This window comes from Hippoglossus stenolepis, chromosome 2, assembly GCF_022539355.2.
Source record: "Hippoglossus stenolepis isolate QCI-W04-F060 chromosome 2, HSTE1.2, whole genome shotgun sequence".
In the NCBI taxonomy this organism is placed as follows: Eukaryota; Metazoa; Chordata; class Actinopteri; order Pleuronectiformes; family Pleuronectidae; genus Hippoglossus; species Hippoglossus stenolepis.
Window position 1 is genome coordinate 15988709 of NC_061484.1, and position 18321 is coordinate 16007029.

At 40.6% G+C, this 18321-nt stretch overlaps 1 protein-coding gene across 1 annotated transcript in view; it reads right to left on the bottom strand.

Moving 5' to 3' along the window:
- Window positions 1-18321, bottom strand: part of ptprdb (protein tyrosine phosphatase receptor type Db) — a 153590-nt gene that overhangs the window by 112219 nt on the left and 23050 nt on the right. Inside the window, exon 3 of the mRNA XM_035169481.2 lies at window positions 13114-13139. The gene's annotated coding sequence lies outside the window, so the exon portion shown is untranslated. The remainder of the gene's footprint in view (window positions 1-13113; window positions 13140-18321) is intronic.

Below are 18321 nucleotides of genomic sequence, written 5' to 3' on the forward strand. Positions count from 1 at the left end.
CAGCGTGCCACAGCTTTGCGTAAACCACTTGAACCAAACAACACCAAATCTGTGTGTGTTAGTGTGTGTGTTTGGCGTTTGAGGGGTTTACAGAAAGGGATAGGCATCTAAACGGCCTCAGCCAGGATGGTTAAGCATTTCTGAGAGGATACACGCTGGCGTAATTCAACCGAGCCTTCAAGAGTAACTCGCTGTTCTTCGACTTGTGGAGAATGGAAGAGAAAGGGCCTTCAGCAGACTGAGGATTATTTAATTACAGATAAGTCCATTGTGTAGCTTCACTCATCCCAACAACCTGTGCATGATACAAGGTAAGGTAACAGGGAGACAAAGACACACACACACACATGCAGGATAAAAATGTCCCTCACACTTTAATTCCTCGACTATATAAAAAACAATTAGCTGCACTTGGAACCTGAAGTAGGATAGGTACAGCTACATCTGGCATTTTGAATCAAGTCAGATCACAGTCCTTCAGTGTGCAGTCATGTCTGGACTCAAAACACTAAAGCAACAAAATCTCTTCAAAATCCTTTGCCTATATTGAGACTTTTTCCAGTGTGGTGGTGTATAGCTCACCTGGTAGAGCCCGCACGAGGCAAGGCCTCAACCCGCAGAGGCCCAGGTTCGATTCCGAACCCACGGCCATGTATGCATCTCCTCCCCCACTCTCTCTCTATCCCCCCTTCACAAGCTTACTCTGTCCTATCCATTCAAGGCGATTAAAAAGCCCCCAAAAATACTTAGAAATAAATTTATCCAGAACACAACCCTGAATGAGAAAAATGACAGAAATGTATGAAAAAAACCACACACATCACACAAACATGTGCAAATGGAGAGGGAATCGTTTATCATCCCTTTTGTCTAAAGCTGGATGTTAAATTGAGGTTAGATCCCAGATAAGGACAATTTATAGACTCTGTGACTGTGTGACTTTAATTAAGTCTGCGAGGGTCCGTGTGGACCCCTGAGCAGATGTCTTGTAAAGCCCCACGTTTGTGACCATGACGACTGTGCATACACGAGAAAAGAAAACTGGATACTAGATTCATGCACTGTATATAAGTACTGTACGTTTGTTCTTATGCTTGTTAAGGGACCCCATTGAAGATGAGATGATATACAACCATATCCTGGTAATTAATTTTAAATATTAATACGGTATTCCCTATGTTTAGTCCCTTTCTAATCAAGCTGTATACATCAAACACAGGAGCTCCTCTTCCGACTGTCAAGAGGTTGCGATGATATTTTCCGGTGTGTATTTGTATCTGTGTGTGCAGAGACCTAGATTATATTAGCACATTCATTGTTCATAGCAGGTGTCTGCGTTTTAGCAGCATTCAGGCAGACACCGATTACATAACTTGCCCCACAGTGTCTTTTATATAAACAAAATCTAATTTGGCTCTTTTATGTGTATCGGTGAAAGTGCGCACATTGATCAAATAAAAAACTCCACTTTGCTCAATACTTTCAATGCTTAGAGGCTAAGGTGCAAGCGTCTCCTCCGTGCAGCAACAGAGTCTCAAAACACAGAGGCGGAGTCTCATCACATGACGAGAGGAGATTCGACCAATAGGAGGAAGATTTGGTGTCCGAGCAAAAATCAAGTTTGCCAATTTAGCAACAGAGCAGGTTCGACCTGAATGACAAAAGGAAACCTGCTGATATTAATCAGGCAAACTTTGTGTGCTGAAAGTGGACACATGAGACAAAACACGTCCAATCTCCACGCACCTTCAAGTGCCCAACAAGTGTGAGGCGTCCTGCAGCAAAATGTAACATCAAAGTGAAAATTGAAGGTCAAAAGTGTCCCTAAACAAATTATTTACTACTCAGAAGAAGATTTCTGTAACAACGTCAAAAGTTCACTCCCTCTAAGTTGAAGGACTTTTAAAAGTCTGGCTTTGAAAAAAATGTCTAAATTGATTGAACAGTGAGAAATAGAAGTTTTAGTCACAAGTACTGTTTGGGTCAAAAACCAAAGACTCACCCATAATGAAAACTGAGTGTCTTTGTTGGACCCCTCATGCTTTTCAAACTCCATGCCCCCATTCACACATCCATCTGTTATCTATAGCCCTGATCGCTTTAGGGCAGCAGGGGGGCTGGAGCCAATCCCAGCTGACATTGGAGCTGAGGTACACCCTGGACAGGTTGCTAGTGAATCACAGGGCCGACACAGAGACATTCAAACCAACGGTTAACTTAGAACCTTCCATTAACCTAAGCTGTCTTTAGACTGTGGGAGGAAAACTGAGTACCCTGGTGAAATCTCCACACAGAAACTGGCAAACCATCAGCTTGGAACCAAAAAATCTGCTTCTATTTTTACTCTATTGTTTAATGTTGTCTCAACTTCCTGCAAATGCTCCAAAAGTCTAAAGTATCCCCCCCAAAAAATGTTTCACACTGCAAATGAACCAAACCATGGTTCAGCTTGATCCGGACCGAGACCACCTCTTCTGGTCAAACAAAACTTTGTTCGGTTGGTCTGGACTGTGATCCAAGGCGCCTTTCCCACCTGTTATCAATAAAGTATTTCTGATTCTGATTCTGATCTGATTCTGATTCTGATAAACTGAGAAGTCCACAGGTCTGGACAAAACTAGGTCCGCACACCACATTAACTTATTTTTGTTTTTGTTGATAAATTGTAACAGAAATAATGGCAATAAACAATAATATTGTCATTTTAAGACCTTTTTATGCCCCACAGTCTCAGCGTTCAGAGTTCAATCCGTGTATGTAGAAAGTCCGTTTGAGTCTCCCCCACAAGAAAAACACAATTCAGTTCAATCCAGTTAAAATTAACACAACAGTCCATCCCGGATCTTCTTAAACCAGCATATCAGGAAAGTAAACAGAAAGAGAAGCGTCCGAGTGTCATTTCAATACAACAGTGTTTCTATGTAGGTTATGTACAGGGGAGGCGACCATGAACAAACTGGCAATATGGAGGAGAGCAAAAAATTATAGTGGTCATGTCCATATATCATACGATAAGTCGATAACAATATGGGGACAGGCCTCAGTAGGTGTAAGAGAACCCTGATGTCATCACTCAGGTTATTTTCCAGAGACCTAATTACAAAGCTACAAAGCCACAGAACTGACCTAATCTAGTTGGAGGACACCAGGCAAGTTGTGTAGATAAAAAATGGCACAGAAGTAATGATCTCTTGTGAGGCCAAACCACTTGAAAATGTCTGCACTAGAAGATAATGTTTTCATGTTTACTGGTATAGGAAGATGAACCAAAGCAGAGGACAGCTGAGAGCAATGAACATAGTACGGTTAAACACACATAAAGGAAGTGTTAAGACACACCTTACACAAAGGGCACAGAACTCCCTGCTGTAAAACTGTGTCCTACATGTCTTTGAGAAATAATTTCAGCTCCACAATGAGGAGAAAACCATGACGACTGTTCTCCACAGCGGCGGATGCTTTTGTGCGCTCGGGGTGTCCCTGTAGTCATGGATATATGGTAAGAAGTCTGAATTATCATTTGGTAGGTGCAACAAATTACTCAGTGGTGTCCTACTTTTAAAGACACATTAGACGCCACTGTGCTCGAGGCCAAGAGAACAAATGACTGAGGGAGCGAAAGAAGTGAAAGCGTCTGCAACACAGAGAGGAAGCATGAAAAGAAGAATGTCTGCTACGAGGTGAGGAGGAGAGACGGAGGTGCGGAGAATTAAAGCAAATGTGAAGAAGGGCAAATAGATATGAGAGGGAGACCTTCTGAAGTGGAGAAACTCTGACAGAGCTTTGTCGGGTGCCATCTGCTCAGTTATCATCTTGGAAAAGCAAAATTAAACAGTAAGTCTAATTACCCTGCTCAGAGCCATCGGATCCTTTCAGTCCTAACATCCTGATTCTTTCACACAATCTGCGTAGCTTTTGTCACGAACAACCTACAAAAGTTCTGTTTAAGAAGCACCTGACACTTTTCTGTTCAAGGCGAGCGAGGCGGAATGGTAATTTAAGCAGAATAAATAGAGAGAGGTGGCAGAATGTCACCGGAGTGGCACTGGGTGAGACCGGCGTGACCTGACACCTGCTTCTTCCTCGCTTTTGACAAGATCAGAAATGTTAGGCTGATATTGGATTCCCACGAGTGCTGAATGGGAATGCTGGAGCAGAATTAGAATGGCCACGGAACGACGGCAACGGGTTTCCTAATGAAGCCTCTCTCAGTCCCTCTGCCAGAGTGACCCATTTTCTCCTTTTCTCCCCCCACCCCACCCTCTCGCTGATACAGCTGCCCCAAATTCTTCACAGGGAGGAATATGCATAAATTTAATTAAAATGGCAAAAATTATTTGAGATTCTTATATCTTATTCTCATATCTCCTTTTCTCTGAACCATTAGTCCTTGGGTTTGCCTGGACTCCTGGAGTCTGACGGGGTCAGTCGTCATTGTCTGGTGAAAATGTCACCATGGAGATGGGAAATTACAATGACACAAATGAACCTTCACATTCAAGAACTAGATGGAATTGAAAAGATATTTTTAAGGTATATATATATATATATATATATGTGTGTGTGTTTATATGCATGTGTTACAAAGATAATCTGGTTATTTTGTACCAATCTTCTCATAGTTTTTTTCTCTAGGAAAATTAGGTTTGTTCTTTCCCCATGTCTGTTTAAACTGACAACTTAGAATTGTTTGTAAATGCCCACCGGACTTCCTTCATGCTAATGTTCTGACAAAATAGCACAATAGTTTTAAGGGTTTCAGGTTTATGAACTACAACTGTGGGGACTGGTCCAAATTATAAACCCTTGCAAGATAGAAGGGGACTTTGTTAAATAACTTGCAATTAAAAATTCCCTGGAGCGAATGATTATACAGCACTCAGACACCCCCTCTACAAGTGCAGCAGGTTGTTCGCTGTAGTCTATTTCCGTGCTGGAAACGAGCTGAGGTTTTTCAGAGGTGCATATACATATGTAAACAGAGACACGCACACACGCACACACACACTTATAACACTGCCTGTTGTGGGATCCTTACCATGTGAGGTGCCTTGAGATAACGTTGTGATTTGTCGCTATGCAAATAAACCTGTACTGAATTGAATTACTATAAAAGATAAAAGCAGAATCAAACATATAGATATAAATGTGCTACAATAGTGTTACACAAAATCATATGAAACAGGTACAAATTAAAACATTAGAGATTTAGATTAATAACCAACAAATTAATTTTTTAAAGTTCTGTGAGGTGAAGTCAAGGTGAATACGACAAACACAGATCTTTGAACATCAGACATGGAACCTAAGCCAATCATTAGTCCTGGTGTAGTGTAGTAAAGGGAAGCAAACATGAAATATATGAAGACAGAGTTCAAATAAGAGCCGTCTAAATAAAGAGATGCATAATCACACCTCTCAGAGAGGACCCCCCCAACCCTTTTGTAATGGATCGATGATGAGTGTTATAAGCCTCACCACTAATTAAGTGCTGAATGCTGTGCAGCATCAAGGGAATAAAAAATTGCATTGAAAGAATGCCTGTACAAGAATTTATAATAATCTATAACTGCTAAAAGTTTTTTTTTTCTAAATTGGATTTGGAGGCTAGAGTTGTCCTGCAGCTGCCGCAGATTTGGTTCTGACCCGGCCCTTTGCTGCTCTTGAACTTTCCTGTAAAACCTAGAATACAAATTGCACTGTGTTTGCATAGAATTACTTTTCGTATTACCCCCAAACCAACGTCACATTACAATTTGCCCTGATTCTGGCAGTTCATTCAAAAATCTAATATTATAATTCAATGCATTCAGCTAATTTATTTTTTTAACAAAGATCAATCATAGAAATGCAGAATGAGATATTCCATTAGTTACAGACGCTAGAGGAACAGAGGCTAAAGCCTGAATGTGGCATCATGACTTTGGCTCTCTACTCAGAGGTTACATTTCAGTATGAGCCTTTCGGTCTGTGCTATGTGTACTGACTGCAGCCCCTGCAGAACTGTGTGTGTGTGTGTGTGTGCAGAACTCAATTTTGTTTCCGCGACTGCCTCTTGCAAACAATTCGATGGGTCAAGGTAATAAAGAATAAAGCTCGTGCCACAATAACCTGACCAGGCTGGGGAGAAACTAACCGAGCCCAACCTGACCCAGACAGGTATTCTGTATTTGGTACCTGAACCTGACCCAAGCCCGATGTGTTCCTCGACTACAGGCACGTGCACGGTAAAAAGTCAAGTAGAAAGCCCGGCCAACATGACTGAACCAGACCGAATATCATTTCAAGACTTGACCAAACATAATTTAAAGACCAGAACGAATATCATTTCTAAATTGTGGGGTTTAAAGACATGCTGAGCCCCGTAACCCCCCGTATTTTTGTATTTACTTTTGTAAATGTATTTGTGCACACTCAAAGAAAAAACAAGCAGTTTAATGTTTCTTATTTCTTGTTTCTGCATACCGAACAGTGACCTCAAAACCAAGGCACACGTACGTAGATGTTTTTGTGCTGTACCCCTGGTGTCTGAGTTATTTCTATCTGATACTTTTTTAAAACCGTTGTTTTTTCCTTTTTTTTTGCGCTGATGGCATTTTCTCTCCACATCAGGAAGGAGGAGCAGCGTTCTCCTGTCGCCACTCCTGCCTGTATGATCCTGCGTGTGTGTGTGTGTGTGTGTGTGTGTGTGTGTGTGTGTGTGTGTGTGTGTGTGTGTGTGTGTGTGTGTTTGTTTCTTCCTGAGCATCTGCTGTCATCCCGTTGGTGAAAAACGAGGTGCATATAAGTCATTCAGTGAGAGGTAGTCACTAATAGGATAGAGGCTGCTCCCTCTCAGCTACTCGTGCACACAGACACACAGCGAGTGCACACACAGACAGTCTGAGACACACTCGCATATCTCCACAGGAATGAGCTATGGCCTTATTACCCACCTCACTTCCTTGCAGCCCGTGTCCTCCCGTAAAAACCACAACAACACTGCTCCTGTCCTCTCTCCTACGTGTACTCTATCCATCCATACCTCCATCTATCCATCCATCCTCGCGCTCCCTCCTCTTTCTCACGCAGCCCCGACCTTTTGCTAGGACTGTTTCTCCCTCTCACTCCCACTCGCCTCCTCCACACTTCTTTCTCATTCCTCTTCACCCCATTTACCATTGCCTTCCACTCATTTCTTCTTTGCCACTTCCTGCTCTCCACATCTTGTGCATCTGATTTCTACCTTGCATTAAAATAGCCCCTTCTGCACCTCCCCACCTCGCAGAGCACTTACATGATTCACTGGAAAATCTTTTCCTTCCCCTCCGTCCTGTCTACTCCAATCCCACCTTAACCTCACCCCCATCCCTTTCCTCTCCATACTCCTCTTAACTTTCATCATACACCTCTCCACTTGATCTATTAATCTCTCCCTGTTCTTGCTCCATCTTCCTTATCCCCTTGGCTCCTTTCCTCCCTTCCTCCCTTCTTCTCACCCCATTTTCTCCACCTCTCCCAGCACCTGCTGCTGGAGCTGTCTAGACTGGTAATGACATAAGGACGGAGAAGGAGAGAGACACTGAAGAGGTGGATAGGAGACAACACATGTAGAGGGGAGATGTGCACAAATGTTTGAGGAGAAAGATAAAGATAGAAGAGTTGACAAGATGAAAGAGAGCAGACATACTTAATGTTCATTTAAAAAAGCTAAAGGAAATTCCACTTCGTTTTTCAAGGTAGCGTTTGAATTGTCGATTTCAATTTTTTTCCTCTAACTTGTTTGGCTTCTTCCGGAGAACACAACAGCAATCATTTTCAGTGGCGCACTGCTTCTCGCCCGCCAAACTCCTCCGTCCACTCATCTGTCATTTCATTCTTGAATTGTGCCCCATCTCTTCTCAAGAGATGTAACAAACCTGCCCAATTCACACATAGTATCAAAGTGAAGAAACGTGATCCAAGGGGAGTTTGTTGGTTTCTTCCTGATGAACAGTGCCATGAATGATTTTTGTGGCACCGCTCCTGTCATATCGCGAATATGGGTTTCTGGCAGCGGGAGGGGCATGCAGCGGAAGAAGTGAGTAAAGTAAAAGGAAACGAAGGACTCGAATGAGAGTAATGAGTGAAATGAGGACAAACAGATGCTAGATTTCATCTTTATATGCCAGATAAACGCTGGTTTTGTTTGATGGTTTGCATGTGTGTGTGTGGTTCAGAGTCTGTGTGTGTGTGCCTAACAGCAGGAGGTGTCCTGCCTGTCTGTAACAGGATGTGATAATTAACCTTTCTCCTGCTGAGCGGAGCTACTAAAGCTAATGCTCTTAACACAAACACAACACATTACACAATGTACAGTGTTTCGTGCTGTTGGACATAGAGAGTGACACTGTGCACTGGACCAGTTCATGCAGGGGTCATTCTACCTTGAGTAAGCACTGGTACCCAACTTGGAACTTTTAAGTGGAACGACCGAAGGAATGGGAATAACCTAAATTTGGGCGTTGGTTATGTATTTGTCACTAGGTTCACCCCAGTGTTTCAGCCAGAACACCACCTAATGCTAAATCCTTCAAAGGATGCAACTAGAAGGACAAATACCTCCGCCAAGGCAGTCCCCTTATGAAACAACATTTCAATTCGGTAGATCAAGATTTTTATTTGGATCTGTACCAAATTCCACACACTTTGAAATATCAGTCTCCAATTAACCTGCCTGATTGTTTTGATCAAAACGACTGAAATATTCTCGGAGGAATCATGGAAAGTGTTAAAAAATGCCCTCGCATCTGTGCCACATCTGGCAATGTTAAAGAAAGAAAGAAAAATGGATCTGCCCATTTATTCAGATTCACACCAAAATTGAAGTGGTTGAATCCGTCCAGTGTTCTTTGCGTAATCCTAACTGACAGACAGACAAAAACATTACCTCCCAAGTGGAGATAATAACCAACCTGAGAGCAACTGCATCATCCCTGCAGTTTCTTAAAATCATAGCCGGTCAGGGGAAAGGTCAGCAGAAAGTTAGACTTTTCAAAACAACACACACAAAGCTTCCTAAAGTGTTTACTGAATGTAAAGCTAGCTAGGCCGACACATCAAACCAAACAGTCTGGTCAAACACAACAAATATCTAAAGTCGAGCCGCCTGCAGCCAGTGCCAAAGAAGTTCAACCTTCCATAATGACCAAACATAGTCAACTACTCCATTGACATCTTCACATGATTAGTTAGTTGGCTAGTTGGATAAAGTTGTGGTTGGTTAGCATTTGATCCAACACTCAGTCAATGCCTGCATCCAAAATCCCTTATCAACATGCTAGTTGGTAAATCTTTCTTTCATGGATTTTCTAGATACATAAAAATGTTGAAATTGAGAAGTTTTTACTTTTTTTCACAACAGAATTGACATTTTAGTCATTACATACATAATAAAGTACCAGAAACAGGTTCAGTTAGGTACCAATATCAGTTACTACCTGAACCAGCACTGTAAAGGTTGAAATGTGAACCCTGCTATCCTAGCTGCTATTTAAACTTATCTACATACTGTATCTGCTTCCACACCTATTGATTTGTCTTGTGTGACTGTTTGTCAGAGACATGTGAGAAACGTAATTTATCAAACAGAATTATTCAAACAGCCCCCAAAATGCTATCAGCTGACATCAGACGGCTTATTTTAAACTTTTCACCTTTTACCTGCCATCTCAAGTGATGTAACTGAACTGAACTGCCAGTTGCACACTTTCACAAAAAGCACACACACATGCACAAACTAAAGCACATGCTTGTTGTATAGACAGTAGAGGGAGTATTTATTTCATTATCTGAATCAAAAGTAACAATAAAATACTATAAAATAATCCAAATTATCCATAATACAAGTAAAAATCCTGCATTAAATGTTTTCTCAAGTAAAAGAAGAAGCAATGTCCTCAAATTTTCAAAAGTCGAGGTAATAACCATGCAAAATGGCCCCTGGCAGCATCATACCATTATGTAATTGGTCCAGTTGGTCAAGTTGGAGCTAATTTTAAGTGCATGCCAGTTCATGATGTAATGGATGATTTTAAACTGTGAGCTGCACCTTCCCTGGCCCTGCACTGCACGGCTCACACACACAGCTCAGGCACTTACATTACAGCAATTTCTGTCAAATCTTGTACTTTTCTTTTGGTCATTTCTCAGTCAACACAATTATAATTTCACGTAGATATATTTTAGATTCATTGTGTGGCTTGGATTTTCCGAGGATATCATTGTGTTGTCCGTTGCCCACATCCGATAGAAATCGTACTAAAAGATTTAATACAGATCTTTCTTGAGAATCTCCACATTTTAAGTTTACTTCCACTGCTAGAAAACACCAGAAAAACAAGCCCAACATTGAATGCTGGTTTGGTTAACTATTGAATGGGCATAGCTGTGCCAGTTGACCTGCACGTGAAGCTGGTCTACCAGTACGGTGAGGAGGTTTTACCAGCAAGCTCTCATTAATGATGCATAGTGTAGGTATTCATAGATTAATTTAACCAGCATGCATTGTGCTGGTCATGCTGATAATCCTTACATGCAGGGTCATTAAAGAAAATCCGTAATTGGTGCATTGCAATAGTTAGCATAGCTGCTAAAAAATCATTAGGGATAATTTGAATGGTGTCACTTTGCTGAAATGTAAACAAATAAAGGCAAGAAAAATGTTGTAGCTCCCGCAGAAGAACTCATGGAATCCATAGCAACATTATATAGTACTTCCTGCAGACAACCCCCCTCAGAAGTATGGAGACTATTCCCAAAAGAGCATACTTTTTAGACAAATATAGGTAAGACGAGGAATAATAATACAGCAGGGTTTCCCGTACATATACGACATAGGCACAGCACCGAAGCATTTTTGAACTGTGCCTAAAAGTAATATACAGAAAGATACTGTACCGAGATATATCCACTCTACACAAGACAATACTTTCAAATATTTTCTTCTAGAAACTTAGGTTTAAAAAGTTGGGGCTGTCTTATATTTCATGACTCAAAAATGTACATGTTCTCATTTGTTTTGAATGGAGCTACTGCAAGTGTCACTGCGGTCTCTTACAGACTGTTGCATTATGGGTTGTTGGCTGCCCTAATTGTTTCAAAGTGGCATCTAGTGAGTTTTTAAGTCTTAAAAGTCTTGGTCCACTTTAACCAGCGGGAGTTCCTGAAAGCTTGAGTTCTTATCCTAACATCTTTAGCATTAAATTGAACCAGGAGAAAAAAATCGGTCAAACAACCAACAATTACGTCTGTGACAGATGATAAGCTGACGATGAGTGTGAAAAATACATGTAAGAAAAAAAGTTTATTTTGTTTTTATATAATAATTATATAAACTTAAAAAATATAAATTCACATGAGGGTTTGGGGGTGGTCCTGATTTTGTCAGGGGATTGGGGCACAGTGTCCGGCTTTAAAAAAACACTTAATTGTATATGTTGTATTATATCTTTTCTATGTAATATACAGTATAATTTGAATTAAATAAAAAAAACTTAAATTTAATTTACATGTAATATCAATTAGATATCACATTTAAATATATTTCTGATTTCATATGCTTCAACACAACCTTGGGCACCAAAGCAAACACCCAACAGGGCAAAGGGCCACACAAACATGGCATGATGAAGAAGTACTGGGGAATTAGGAGATGATGTGTTCATTGTGGAGGGTAAAATATTCTAAAAGGTATTTCCCAACTCAAAAATGTAAGTGAGGCCAAATAATTGCTGATCAGTTAGTAAAAATAAAAAAAGACAAAAACTTAGTTAAAAATGTGTTTAAATTCCCTTAAATTAAATCAAGTTTTGATCTTTTTATAATGTCATAAGCAAAATAAGCAGTGTATGACATGGATGAAATTCGTTTTTACACCTTGGAGCTATGGGGTTTCATAAGTCACATAACTGAGGAGCCAATCTTGTGAATGGGGCTTTCCATATCATGTCACTAGCACAATGAGCAAGGTCTGATGGGTGGGTTTTGGGGGTTTAGACTATAAAACAATTTCTAACTATTTAATTGATAGATTCAGTTACCCTTATTCATCATACTATATAATATTTCTGCCTTATTATCATTTACGATTTTGACATTTGTCAGTTTTGGGACTCCAAATATTATGGGTGTGTAGACCCTTTTAATATATTAAGTCAAATATTTGGTACAATACAACTTCATTTCAATAATCTAAATGTGCAATGAACAATTATTTGAAATTATAATATACATTTAAATGTCTTAATACAAATTAGGACTTAATTCAACTTTTTTGACAGTAAGTCGAATAACTATACTAAAATATTGGATTGTTTATAATCAGATAACAGGTTTCAACCACTTGCAGGCCCACCACATGCTTCTCCCATGCTAACACTGCACACTCAGATATTACACACTCATATTGTGTGCCCACACCACAAGGTCGGGCCCAGTTGTATGACAATGTAGCACATTTCATTTTCTTCTGAAAGTGTTGTGAGTCTGCTGATATTATGACATTATTACTGTGCATCCCAGCCTGAAAGTAATAAGTTTGAGATGTCGTAAAGCTGAACTCTGTAACCCATAAATAAACAACAGTGGCCTTGCCTTTTAAAAAACTCTACGGCGGATCCCGTTGTGAATAACAACTTCTAACAGGCAGATTCAGTCGTGAGATACTGCGGAGGAGTATTTACAGTACATTATTACTCTTTGTGTGTGCTATACAGAAATACTACAAAGTTCTTCTGATATATATTATTGATTAAAACGAGACGTTGACTAATGGGAGCATGCAAATGTATCACACTGTATAACGCCCTTAGAAAGCGACCTATTGGCTGCTGATTCACTCCTGTGCATTTCTGATCATGGCTTTACCAGGGGAGTGCAGTGGGAGTGCAACCCGCGGTGTCTCTTTGTTATCCTCACACAGCGTTATTGTGTTGCGGAGAGCAGCGATCTGAGCCAAATACATTTTTGAAGACGCAGATTGTTTCGTGATACACAAACTGTGCCAAGTGCTGATGGCATGCTGTGTTTCATGAGTTGAAAATCGGAGGGAAAAAAGTACAAGAGAGGGGAAAACACTGAACAATTCTGCCTTACCTTAAGAAGCACTTCAGCGCGCAACACTGCAAAGGGAGGAAGAAAAGGGGAAGGAGGAGGGAAAAGGGGGGAGACAGAGGAGAGAGAAAGGAACAAGAGAAAATGGGAGAAGAACAAAATTAGATTTCCAGCTGCAGAACAACAACTTTCCAAAAGGTCAAATGGGTGTTGGAACAGATTTCATGTCACAAACAGGCCGTCTTTCCCCCACATACTTCACAACACACATCTGGAAATATAATCTTCTTATAGATTCTAATTTGTACGTATGATTCCCCAGTCATTCTTTCGCAGAATCAGATATAATCACAACAAAATTACCTCCTGTCCAATACACGTAAATGACCTGAGCTGAGTTTAGAGATTTAAGAATCCAATCCATTACAGAACTAATTTATTCTAGAATCAAAACTGAAATGGTCATAATCTTGTTTTCCTGGTGCATTTTGCAGTCCAGAGCAGGTGGGTTTTGACAGCTCTCCGACTAAGACTGCGGAGAAGATTTACTTGCGGAGGCAAAGTGAAACAGATTCTGCTGCACTGAACACCACATGACAGTTGCATCATTAAAGAAACCAAACAAAAAAACTATGAGGCTGTTAAGTCTGCTTCTGAGGGGACTGTTCTAAAGACGCCTTTCAGAGTTTGAGCAAACAAACAAATAAAATATTCCAGATATAGCCCTCGTGGGTTTGTTGAATGCCTGGAAACTGCACAACATTTACTCCTCTCCTCCCTTTTTTGCCTCCGCGGCTCCAGACTTCATGATCTCCAGAGCGGAGTGGAGCGGGAAGTGAGGAGACGGTGCCGGCTTTATTCACTGTGTGTCTTCTCTGTTGCCTCGTGCCAACTCCTGACCTACTGTACTTCTCATTGCCACGCTCTCCTGGCTGCAATACACGTGTGGCCTTGAAGCAAGATCACGTAAACCCACTTACAGTAAAACAGAACCATGGCACAAAGTGGGTTCACTGGTCCATCTCTGCCTTTTCCAACACACTTTTTATAATTACAAAAGTTATATTTAAACAATCCAAGTGCTTTCGGATAAAAAAAGGAACAAGCACATGCTACCTTGAATTTCTGCCAAATGAATTTCATAAAAATTGAGCACACATCAAACAATGTGTTCACAAATTAGCTGAAGCTCTCTCTACTTAGTTTATGAAAAGGTCACATCCAGGAACCCTTTTTGTTAATTTAGTCTTAAGAGAACTTGAATGTATTTGAGTTGTTGTTCAAACTTTACAAGATCGAAGTCTTCAAGTTGTATTAACAGACGGAATTCATGTCCTCACTAGAACTCTGACATAACAATGTAAGAAAGTTGTAAAACACTATAGATATATGCAATAAAAAACTGTGGGAGAACGTGCACACACTCGCAACAACAAAACCTGTAACTTTGTGGATTCAAAGGATTTAGTTTGTACAATATTTTCCAAATATCAGAATTGGAAATAACATTCTTTGTTATTTTAAATTGCCTGAGATGGAGCATCGGTCTCAATCTTATAATACCAGAAAAAAATAATTCTGTTATTGAAAACCTTAACGTAATTTAACTGAATTCCAAATCAATGCATAGGAGGGACATCACCAAATATCCTCACTGTGTCTTACACACACTCAAACACACAACTAGTTCTCAGAGATACAGGAAGTGAATACACACAGCACAGCAGATACACTTATTTAAGTGCTGCTTGAAATCCCCGAAAAAGGGGGTATGATTCTATTTTATCATGTAATTATATGATATATATAATAGTAATAAACTTTTATTTACACTTTTTAAAACAAAGTTAGAAAATGCTTTCTAAGACAAAATGGTAAAAGCAATTAAAAAATAAAATAAAAGAGATAGATGAATAAAGTAGAGCTGAATAAAATATAAATAATAAGATAAGGGCTACAAGATGCCATTGTTAAAAAAAGGAGTTATAAAGTGACTTAAAAAATAGGAGTATGTTCACACCACAAGCCCAGTAAAAGCCCATTTATGAAGCTATGTTTAGTGTTTATGAGCGATCTAAAGGAGGATAAGGGGTCAGTCAGTCTGATCTCTTCGGGGAGTTCGCTCCATTAAGTGGACGCCCGACCAGAAAAGGCCCTTGGTCAAACTGGGTCCTCGGCCTGGTTTGTGGAATAGTGAGCAAATCGTTGGATGAGGACCTCAGGTTGCGCCCCGGGCAAGAGGTGTCAGTGGATCAGTTATGTACTCTAACTGTTGTTAATGATAGCTTAATATAAATTCTGAAGTTTACCAGGAGCCAGTGACGGGAATGTAAAATCATTGACGCTAATTATTTATAATGATGTATGTATAAAAATAAAAAGTAGCAGAGAGAAAAAGGGTTAAAAGGTTGAAAATGTTCTAAAAAAAGTTTGCAGCCGAAACCAACAAACTACATATTTGTGTCACCACCAGCACATCATGAGATAATTTTCATGTGCTGTGTGAAGAAGAACATCTTATTTCAGCAGAACAGACATTTTGTCAGGGTAATTGTTTCATAAAAGCCGGCGTGAAAGACAATTATCTACGGTGCGCGTGTGGCTCGCTCTAAACGCTCTTTATTCCATCACAGAACAAACAACATGACAACATATCTATACACTCCAGACACAATCTAACACCCCGGAATGCACAAAGGCAAACAGACCCCCCCCACCCCCCTCTCCACACACACACACACACATGCGCAGAGCAATCAGGTTGTTTCATTAGTGAGGAGCAGATAGATTACTCTCCCAAAGGAGACATTGACCGAGAGGCCATTGATCCACTGAGCTGTGCCAATCCGTGTGTGTCTGTGTGTGTGTGTGCAGACTGGGAGTGCGAGTGTGTGTGTGTGTGTGTGTGTGTGGGGAAAGTAGCCTACTGATGGAGTCTTTAAGTTGTTAGAGTAAGCACAGTTAATCTAATCCAGTTGTTTAATGGAGAGAGAAAGAAACAGCCTGTTGACATATTCATTAGGACCCATTACTCCGTCCAATCACTGGCATCTCACTCACTCACCAGGGAGAGAGAAAGACGGAGTGTGAGCAATATTTACTTTTTGGCATATCATCATGGGAAAAGACTGATAGCACTTGAGCGGTAAATAAAAAACATATTTATTCCACTTACTGGATGACAGCGTGGTGCGTTTGGAGACATCGATATCATCTGATCTCGTTCAAGCCTGGCTAAGTGCTAAAGTGTTAATCAATCTGGCTAAAACTGGAATTATACCGTTTTATTAATGATTCAATAAAGATGGTTCTGCTCCGTTATCACTACTCATGGTAACAACACAGTGACGCAGACGTATTTCCAACAGTGAGCTCATTGTAAACACTAACAATCACAGGGAAAAATCAAGAAGATGCAATTTCTAGTGACTTATCATCTGCTGTGTGTGTGTGTGTTTGTGTGTGTGTGTGTGTGTGTGCTTCCCATCTACATGTGTGGGATTTGTGATTAGCTTTCTAGCTTGTTCTCTTCTATTGGATGTGAAAGTAATTGGAGCTTTTGGACACTCGCTCTCAATCTTTGTCAGTGTGAGAGCGTGTGTGCTTGCTTGTGTGCGTGCGCGTGTGTGTTGTAGTGTCTGTATTCTGGACGATGGCCAAACCATTACTGTGTGCTCAGCCCGCTCTAAAGCAGCTTGTGATTCATTAGTAATGAGTCCATTTGCAAACTAAATGAGTGTTTGAGTGGCCGCGTGGCGTCGTGTGTGGCGATGGTGTCCACTTACTTATTTTGTTGCAAATCACACACACTTTCTCACTCACTCAAACACACACAGAAACCCACTGTTATGTTTTTCAGATCTAAAGAGTGTTTCCATGTTTCCGTGTGTGTGTGTGTGTGTGTGTGTGTGTGTGTGTTCAGCCAGCATGAGAAGCTCATGTGGAGATAATGAAGTCAGTCAGTCGTGTCATTAATTACTGTTTTACACCTGCTTGTCTCAGCTAATTAGACATGCTGACACACACAAACACACACACACACACACACACACACACACACACACACACACACACACACACACACACACACACACGTTCTATACGATTAGACATGTTTGCGTGTGCGCACAGAAAACACATTTTATATCACATACTGACTCGCACAAAAAGTTTTTTTACACCGACGAGTCAAAAATACATTCTCATTTACACTTTGAGGAAGGTGAGATGGCACCGCTCAACACAGCAGGGATCGGGAATCTCTCCCCCTCTCTCTTCGTCTCACGTGCAAACACATCTTCATACACCTCCCTCTTTTCTTGCTCTGTCGTTCTCCCGGCCTTGCACTCTTCCTTCCTGCACCCAGCGCATACCCCACTGTCCCACTATAGGTTCACCACATAGTCTGACCTTGTCCACACTACTGCAGATATTGTTTTGAACAGATATTTTCCCCTCCATTTAAAAAAAATCTCAGTCCACACGACGTTCACTTGACAAAATATATAAGCATGCCAGGCCAGTAGGTGGCGATAAAGTGTCCATCAAGGATCCATCAAATACCAGAGAAGAACGCTGCGATCCAAGCAGAGACAGATGCCTGTGAATGAGGTAATGTGGAACAGTGACGCTTAATTAAGCTGCAAACTTTTCATCAGCCCTTGCAGTGCTAACCAAACGTAGAGATTGTTGTTGTTACTGGCGCATGATCCTCACACAAAGCAACAGCAGGCAATGCGCAAAATAAGCTGCTACGTAATTTCCCACATGCTCCATTCTACATGTACACACGGATACACAATGGAGATGTCAAAAATTTGGCACTTTGCACAGCGTTTGTAAAAATCTCAGTTTTATGCGACGCTAATGAGACCAAACACAGAGGAAAAAGTTTATTTTCCAAATGTCTGCATTCGTGTGGACAGGATGTGAAAGTGGGATTTTGTATGGCTTTGCATTGTGTGTGTGTGTTGGGAGAGTTGGAATTAGAACATTTTGGGTAAGTGCTCCTCACTTTCTGACACATGTCACTTCAACAGGCTTGTTGAGGGGTTAAGACTTTGTTTAGGTGTTAAAGTTAAAGTTTGGATTATGGTTTGGGTAAAAGTTAGGGTGAGGCATATAGTTTAGGTTAAGAAGAGAAGTTCTCTTGATGACAAATTAAATTCTCCAGGTTTAAGGAAAGGGGCTGGGGATTGCATTAGGTCGATGAGTATACTTACAAAGATAGAAATACATGTTCATGCGTGT